Genomic DNA, 7,491 nt, shown 5'->3' on the forward strand with positions numbered 1-7,491 from the left:
GGCAGGTATACAAGTATGCTTTCAGTAATCTGTTTTAGCAAGTAAATCAAACATAACCTGGAGTTTTGCAGAATCATCCAAAGGCAACATGTGTTTACAGTGATATCACTTTAAGTCACTGAGATCACATGAATACAACTGATGGGAAGATGTGTTCACAACGAGACCCCAAACTGTAAATGTTTTGAATAGCAGCCCATTGGTAAACTCTTCAACAGGAGCAGAGGACTGTCCTGAAGGGAAGAGGGAAAAGATGGTGAGGCCACTGTGTGAGAGGAACGATTTGAGGAAAGATTTGAGGAAAGATTTTGTAACTCTAACACCACTTTATGAATACTCTGGCACTGCTGGTGCGAGTATTACTCATATTTTCAGATTGATTCACTACCAACACAAACTCTCCACATGAAGCCATTGAACACATCAGAGACATGAAACGGACAGAAAAATGTCAAGTTTACAGTTTCTAATATATTCCAATACAATTAAATTCCAGGTTGAATTTTTATTTGCAAACTAATGACTTCACTTATTTTTCAATCAACCAGCTCAGCAGAGGCCTGTCCTGCCTCCACCACAGCAGTGGGCTGGTGGGCGTCTTTGTAATAAATCAGCAGTTCAACATCTCTGTCAAACTTGTGTCCTGCAGCCAGCTTGACCTGCACACCACAAACACATTCATATTTAGTTCTCAGTAATAAGTAACAACCACACACAGCAGACACATCAGCACTCTACCTACCGTGGCCTGGGTTTGATCAGTGTTGAGGTACTGCAGAGGGTCCAGGGAGCAGTTGGACTCTACTTTAGAGATTGGACGAGGAGAGGAGACAGAAGAAACATCACTGGACAACCAAAACTATTTTACAGCTATTTTAGTTTAAAACCATAAAAAGTGACAGAAAAGGAATATGTTTGTTTTTGTAAATATGCTCTTGACTTTTATGATCTATGGATGGTATAATGACAAATATCAGTATAATGAGGAAAACATCATTTTTGCCTCTCTTTTTTTTAAACAAACCTTTAAAGTGATATAAGATTTTATGTCAGCGAGAGTTAGTGAGTGTTAAGTAATTATAAACCTCTTTATGATCTAACTTTTGGAAAAATAAGGGAAACTCCACATAACATTTTCTTAATTAGTTAAAACCATTTACTGATATAAAGTCATGACGTTTGGCCAGCTTGAAGATGGAGAGAAAGACGGACACTCTTTTTTTATTAATCCTTTATTTATCCAGGTAAAAAAAATCTCATTGAGATTAAAAATCTCATTTCCAAGAGAGACCTGGCATCATGGCAACAAAAGTCACATACCACATAACATTTAAAACAAATACAATATCCAATACCAACACGTGTAAAATATACAATAACACATTAAAAACAATCACACTGAGTAAAAGAGCTGTTCTCTCGTTCCTTTAAGACAGACTTAAACTCTCCCAAGGGTAACCAATTCTGATAATTTCAGTTCCTTCTGCAGATTATTCCAGGAAGCAGGGGCAGCGTATTTAAAACCTTTTTCCCCAATTCTGTTCTGATTTTTGGGACAATCAATTGTGTGATTTTGTTCGAACGAAGGCTGTATTGGTTGTGGTCTTTCTCGAATTGATGAGATTCTAGATTGGTTTTGGTGTTTCTGTGTGAAATCAGTAAAAGTATGAACATAATCGCCATCTAGTGGCAGAGAAAAGGAATTAAAACACTTTGCGAATGAGCTGCCACAGCAGTGGTCCAATCTTCTACTGTGTTAGGAGTATTCAGACAATTTTGACATACTTTTTTTTCCACAATGGTAAAACCAATATTAGGTACATAATTCATGACAAATAAACATGTAAAAGGGGTTGATGATATAAAACAGCTCTGTATCAAAGGCAGTGTGGAGTAAGCAGACCTGCTTCTGTTCACTCTGAAGATGAAGCTACTTTAAGAAAACTCTCAGAGTCCCAGAGCTTCTTTCTTCACGCTGCAGCCCAGCAGGACATTTCCAGCATCCACACACTCTGACACACACGGTGCTAAAAACACAACACAGATATTAAAATAATGATTGTGGGAAGAAAGCTGTAGAATGAAACAGTTTTTTTAAAGCTGTTATTTTATCTGTTACAATCATTGCTAGTACCATTGTGAGCACAGAGCCACGAGGCAGCCTTCATAGCCAGAAGCTCCCACTCGTCCTTTGCATCCATCTTGAAACCATGAAGCCAGATCAGAGCCAGAATGGTGGCCCACACTTCACTGCTGGTCTAATTCCCCAAATCAAAATCAATCAAATAAAACAGACAGAACACACATTTTACTTTCTACAACCAGTAATATTACATATGTTTGTGTACTTCTTTGTCACACGGGGTCACCAAGGTGGGCAGCTCTGCATATTTGATTTGGCAGATTATTACACTGGATGCTCTTCCTGATGAAATCCCAAAACTGTGATGTCAATAAATGCTCTAAAATAATGTGCTGACATGTTTTTACAACAACTGATGAGGAAAATAATTTCTGCTGCCGTGTGGTTTCTGGATAATATCAGACGCTGGTGCAGCTCAGTGGGAGGTTAGGAGTGTGATTACCACCAGTGTTTTAGCTTCTGATATGCAGATGTTTATTCTCAGGCTGTGAGGCAGGCCTACGTTTAGTTTGACTTCATTTTATTTGTTTTATGGTGTGTTTTTAATTATATCATGTGCTTTTGTTCAAATTATAGAATCAAATCTGTTTTATCTCACATCATCATTTTGTGTTAATATTTAAATTGACAGCAGTGCACCTTTTCAGGCTTTGACTTTTCCACCTCCTCGTTGCTTCCTCCATGGAAGACATGCCAGTGGGATTAAGGAGGTCCTTGAAGCATTCCTTCCACCACCCGACAGTGTTCTCATCGAAGTCAGCAGCACTCCACCCTCACTATGCACAGTGCAGGTAGATCACCTCTTTCCCCTCCCGAGTCGCTAAAATGGGTGGCCATAATCTTTAGGCGGTATGGTTCAGTGGTTACCACCACAACAGGCACCAACCACCCTGCAACCGCAGCTCTGATGATTTTGAAATGGAGTCCCTCAAGTCTCGCAATGAAAATATGCACATATTCTTGTTGGACAGGAAAATCTACTGATATTTTTGTTTTAGTTAGTACAACTTTGCTTAGTCCAGGTTGAAAATAAAATGTAAGAGCATCATTTTTCCAAAATTATAGAGCCTCATTCATTTTGATGTCTGAAAACTTCAGGGAGTTTTCTTGGTTTTTGAGATGGCATCAGATTTCAGTGCGTGAAAAAATAACATGCCTGAAAGTGGGTTGACAGAGCATTTTTCAAAGGAACTTATTTTGAGTAGTATTTATTATTTGAACCTAAAATTTCACTGCACTCATCATATGTGCCCACACTTTGTATCTTAACATTTTTTATGAAAATGATGGATGGTTGAGCAGAAGACCCGTATTTATTACAAATGGAATGATCCATGAGTTAACTGAGCTGGACTTGGTTTTACTGACAGTTTGAAGTTACTGTTTAACAAGCAGCTAGTAACTTGGATAGTAAAAACAAAAACTACCCATCAGCTTAAGAAATTACTGAGCTGTGCTTAAGTTAACACTGAAGCTGGCTCCCTAGACTTCAATGTGTGGTATTTGCTTTGGTAAAAGAACATGATCCTAAAATTGTTTTAACAGGAGTTATAGTGAAAGAGAGGCTGCAGCTTAGCAGAAATCCCCCATAATCCCTTTGATAGACTGTATAAATGATCATTTATCATTTGCAATTAGCCAATTTGAATTTTATTTATATTCCACTACTTCACAACTGTAGTTGCTTTAAGTCACTTTGCATATTAAGCTAAAGACCCTATAATATTAGAGAAGAAAAAAACAAACAACCAGATGTTCCCTATGAGCACGCACTTGGCAACATTGGGAGGGGAACGACTCTGTTTAAAAGAGAAGAAACCTCCAGCAGAACCAGGTTCAGGGAGGGCAACTATCTGCTGGTTGGGGGTGAGGGGAAAGACAAGGATGCAGAGGGAGTCAAGTATCTGGACTCTGTGTTTATAACATTTTTAGGGTCGAGCACAAAAACTCGCTTTCGCCTGAAATTAGAAGCAGGAAATTCGAGGTCATCCAGGCCTTGATGTCTTTAAGACATGACTGTACTTTAACTAATTGATTTGTGTTACAGGGCTTCATGGAGACATTGTTAAGAAACCAAATAGAAATCTAAAGATTTTTAACGAGAATCTGGTAGACATAGACAACAGTGCATTTAACACCTCTGTGTTTCTTCCTACTAAACTCTAAAAATGCTTTTTTTTTTTTTTTTTTTTTTAAATTATGCAGTATTGCCAGTGACTATATTTTCAAGATTTATCGTGCTATACTTTGTTTCTATCGCACACACTGACAGAGGATGGTGACCTTTAGTCCAGACAGACATGCTGTCTTTACTTAACCCCAGTTATCAGGCTGAAGAGTTCTGACAGGATCTCGATTCCTTTCTGCTGCTGATGGATTTGCCTCTAAAAGTCAGACAGACTTTGTTTTCTTCTCTAAACAAACACTATGACAGTGTGCAATGTGCAGACAAGTCTGTCATTCTTTACAAAAGCAGGCTCTGAGGACACAAATTAGTTGTTGTTGGTGATGTTCCTGTGTGTGTCAATCTGTCTGTTCTTGGTGTATTTTAGAGTAAAGTGTCAGATTATTGCACAATAGTGTTTGGACTTGAATTCAAACAATGTCTCCTTGATTTCACACAAACGGCAGACTGAGATTACTCTGTCATGTCTAATATGTTTGTGATCAGTAATGATATACTATTAGATGTTATGATATCCCTAATCCAAGAAATAATGATTAGGAAAAAGTGAAACATGTTTAAAACTAGACACACAGCATTAGGTTTGGGTATTATTAACTGTTTTCCAGTAAGTAGAGTTACGTTTCTGAAAATACTGTTTTAAATTCAACACGTGGAAACTCACAATTCAAAACAGAAGTGTTTGTTTTGTGTTAAACTGTTTTACCCAGCGTCCTCTGCAGGTCTGAGACTGAAGTGCAGCTGGTTCTCAGAGGGATGACCTGCCAGGCTGTACTTCAGCGTCACACAGCCCTCTGCTGCCTCTGAGCTCTGACACAGAATTACAGTGTTAGAAGTCACGTTAATTACTGTCATCAAATACCTAAACAACAACATGAGAGGCTGCTGCTCCTACCTGTCCAGTGAGCTGGGCCATAAATCAGTGACCTCTGACCCTGGAAAAAGTGTTGTGATTGGTGGAGAGAGGACAGTGTACAGACACTTCCTTGGTAAATCCATGTGACTGAGATGTCGACCACAGCTGGCTGCAGAGCAAAATCGCAGCGACTGCATCACCTGAAAATAATGAAAACTTTTCCAAATATACACAAACAGCTGGAACAGACATTTACTCACTGCAGGTTGATCTCAAATATGTATCTGCTGCCTGCTGTAATGTTTAACTTGACCTGTAATTGTGTTTAATGTCTTACTTTTGGTTGCATCCTGTCAGTCCCTGTGATGAACTGAGCGTGACCTCCTCCTTCCTTGGCCATCCCATTGATGAGAGCAGAGCTGGCCCCTTCCCCAATCCCAAACGAGAAACACCTGCAATACAACAGCTTTTTGCTGAGTACACAGAGGACATGAGTTCTTCTTCACCAGATCGATCACTTCTTTGGTGTTCCCCACCTCTGCAATCAGTAAGACAAACAGCTGGAGAGGAGAGTTTACACACACTTTTTCATGTATGTATGCGGTCAGTAAAGTGTTTGAACAAGTTAAAAAAAAAGCAAGAGTGAGAGGAACAGTAGGAGCCACTCAACAGATCAACTCATGTATAATTAGCAGATTATATGAGACTGATACAGGGCTTGATTCATGGTCAACTTACAAGTTGGAGTAATGAATGAGAAAAAAAGGAAGGACTAAAGAATGACATCATTAAAGTGTGTGTGTGTGTGTGTGTGTGCGTGCGTGTGTGTGTGTGTGTCTAATGCAGGGTTGGCTGTAAATATGTCTGAGGGGCTCCAGGATCTCTGTTCCTCCAAGATCAGCCTCCATTTTCTCAACTTTCTTCAGAGCCTCCTCACCATACTCTACACCAGACCTTCCCAAAGTGTGGGGGCCCGCCCCCCTAAGGGGGGCACAGAGCCATTGCAAGGGAGGCGCAGTATGAAAAGGAAAAAACAAAACAAAAAAAAAAACAATGCTTGGACACTGCTGGGGCGCCTCCACAAACGCAAATCAGGAGATGAAGCATTGTTGAATATGTTTCCAAACCAACTTCATTCTAAGCCAAAGACTAGAAAATATGGTGAAGCAAATCTTCCCTTTGGCTTCACCTGCACAGTGCCAAGGGTAGGTCTCCCCTGCAGAATGGTTTTCCCTTCGTCGGGAGCAGCGCTGGGCTCTTCAATTCACGGGACAAACAGCATCCACAGTTGTTTATGTTTTTTAAACCTATTTTGCAGAGGGATTGAAAAATGTATTGATAGCAATGTTGAATATTTATACACCTTTACACTAACATGTAAAGTAATCACACCGTGATGCCTCTGCCTTTTGTAAATAGAGGAACAGTAGCTGCATGTGTATATGTAAGCGTGTAAACCTGCAGATTGTCACATTAACAGTATTTTGTCCTCTACCTGCTATCTGCAAATTCATCTCATGTAAAACAATAAACGTGGCGCACAGCGTGATCGGAAAAAAAGGCACATACCTTTGATGTTGCCTGATGAACTCTGTATTCCTCGTCCACACGTAAACGCAAAAACTGAGTTTTAAAAAATCTCAGTTTTCGGTGATTCGAAACGCCGTTTACGTGTGGACGAAAGAGCTGCGTTTTCAGAAATACCCGTGCAGGTGTGGACGTAGCGTAAAAGAGTTAGTAGTTTATTTTCTTACTACGACGACTTTATTGCACTATATAATTTTCCAATCAGTGTTCAGGAATTTCAATGGTGCTTGGTGCCATACCCTCAGGGACTTTAATGTTTATAAAAACACTGACAGCTCGATCTCTACCTCAGTCACTCTCCCTGATCCAGCTGAGTCACCAATAGGAAAAATCTGCTTTTCACAGGAACTTGGTAATAGCAATAAGAGAATACGTAGTTTATTCCAAGAAGATATCGTCTCTCTCCCATATAATATCTTATTGGAACCGATTTGTTCCAGATATCAAGTGGAAGACAGTCTGGATGGTCCCCCATAAATATTTGATTGTAAATAAGGTGAAAGAAGTCTCATTTAAAATTCTACATAAATGTTATCCAGCCAGTCACTACATGGTAAAATTTAAAAGGGACATAAATACTAATTGTACTTTATGTGGGGATCATCCAGAAACTGTGACACATCTTTTTTGGTACTGTTCTTTTACACAGAGATTCTGGAAGGAATTTAGCAGGTTTGTTATTGTCCATATTTTAAGGGAGTTTTCTTTACGATGGGAAAA

The 7,491-nt window shown here is 39.4% G+C and overlaps 1 long non-coding RNA gene across 1 annotated transcript; it reads right to left on the reverse strand.

Moving 5' to 3' along the window:
• Positions 1 to 1,513: 1,513 nt before the first annotated feature.
• Positions 1,514 to 2,909, reverse strand: LOC120747036. Its single transcript, XR_005699033.1, has 3 exons — positions 2,783 to 2,909; positions 2,135 to 2,258; positions 1,514 to 2,027 (listed from the first exon to the last, which is right to left on the reverse strand). It is a non-coding gene; the product is annotated as an uncharacterized LOC120747036 (long non-coding RNA).
• Positions 2,910 to 7,491: the final 4,582 nt, after the last annotated feature.

This window comes from Simochromis diagramma, unplaced genomic scaffold, assembly GCF_900408965.1.
Source record: "Simochromis diagramma unplaced genomic scaffold, fSimDia1.1 OVJJ01000713.1, whole genome shotgun sequence".
Lineage (NCBI taxonomy): Eukaryota > Metazoa > Chordata > Actinopteri > Cichliformes > Cichlidae > Simochromis > Simochromis diagramma.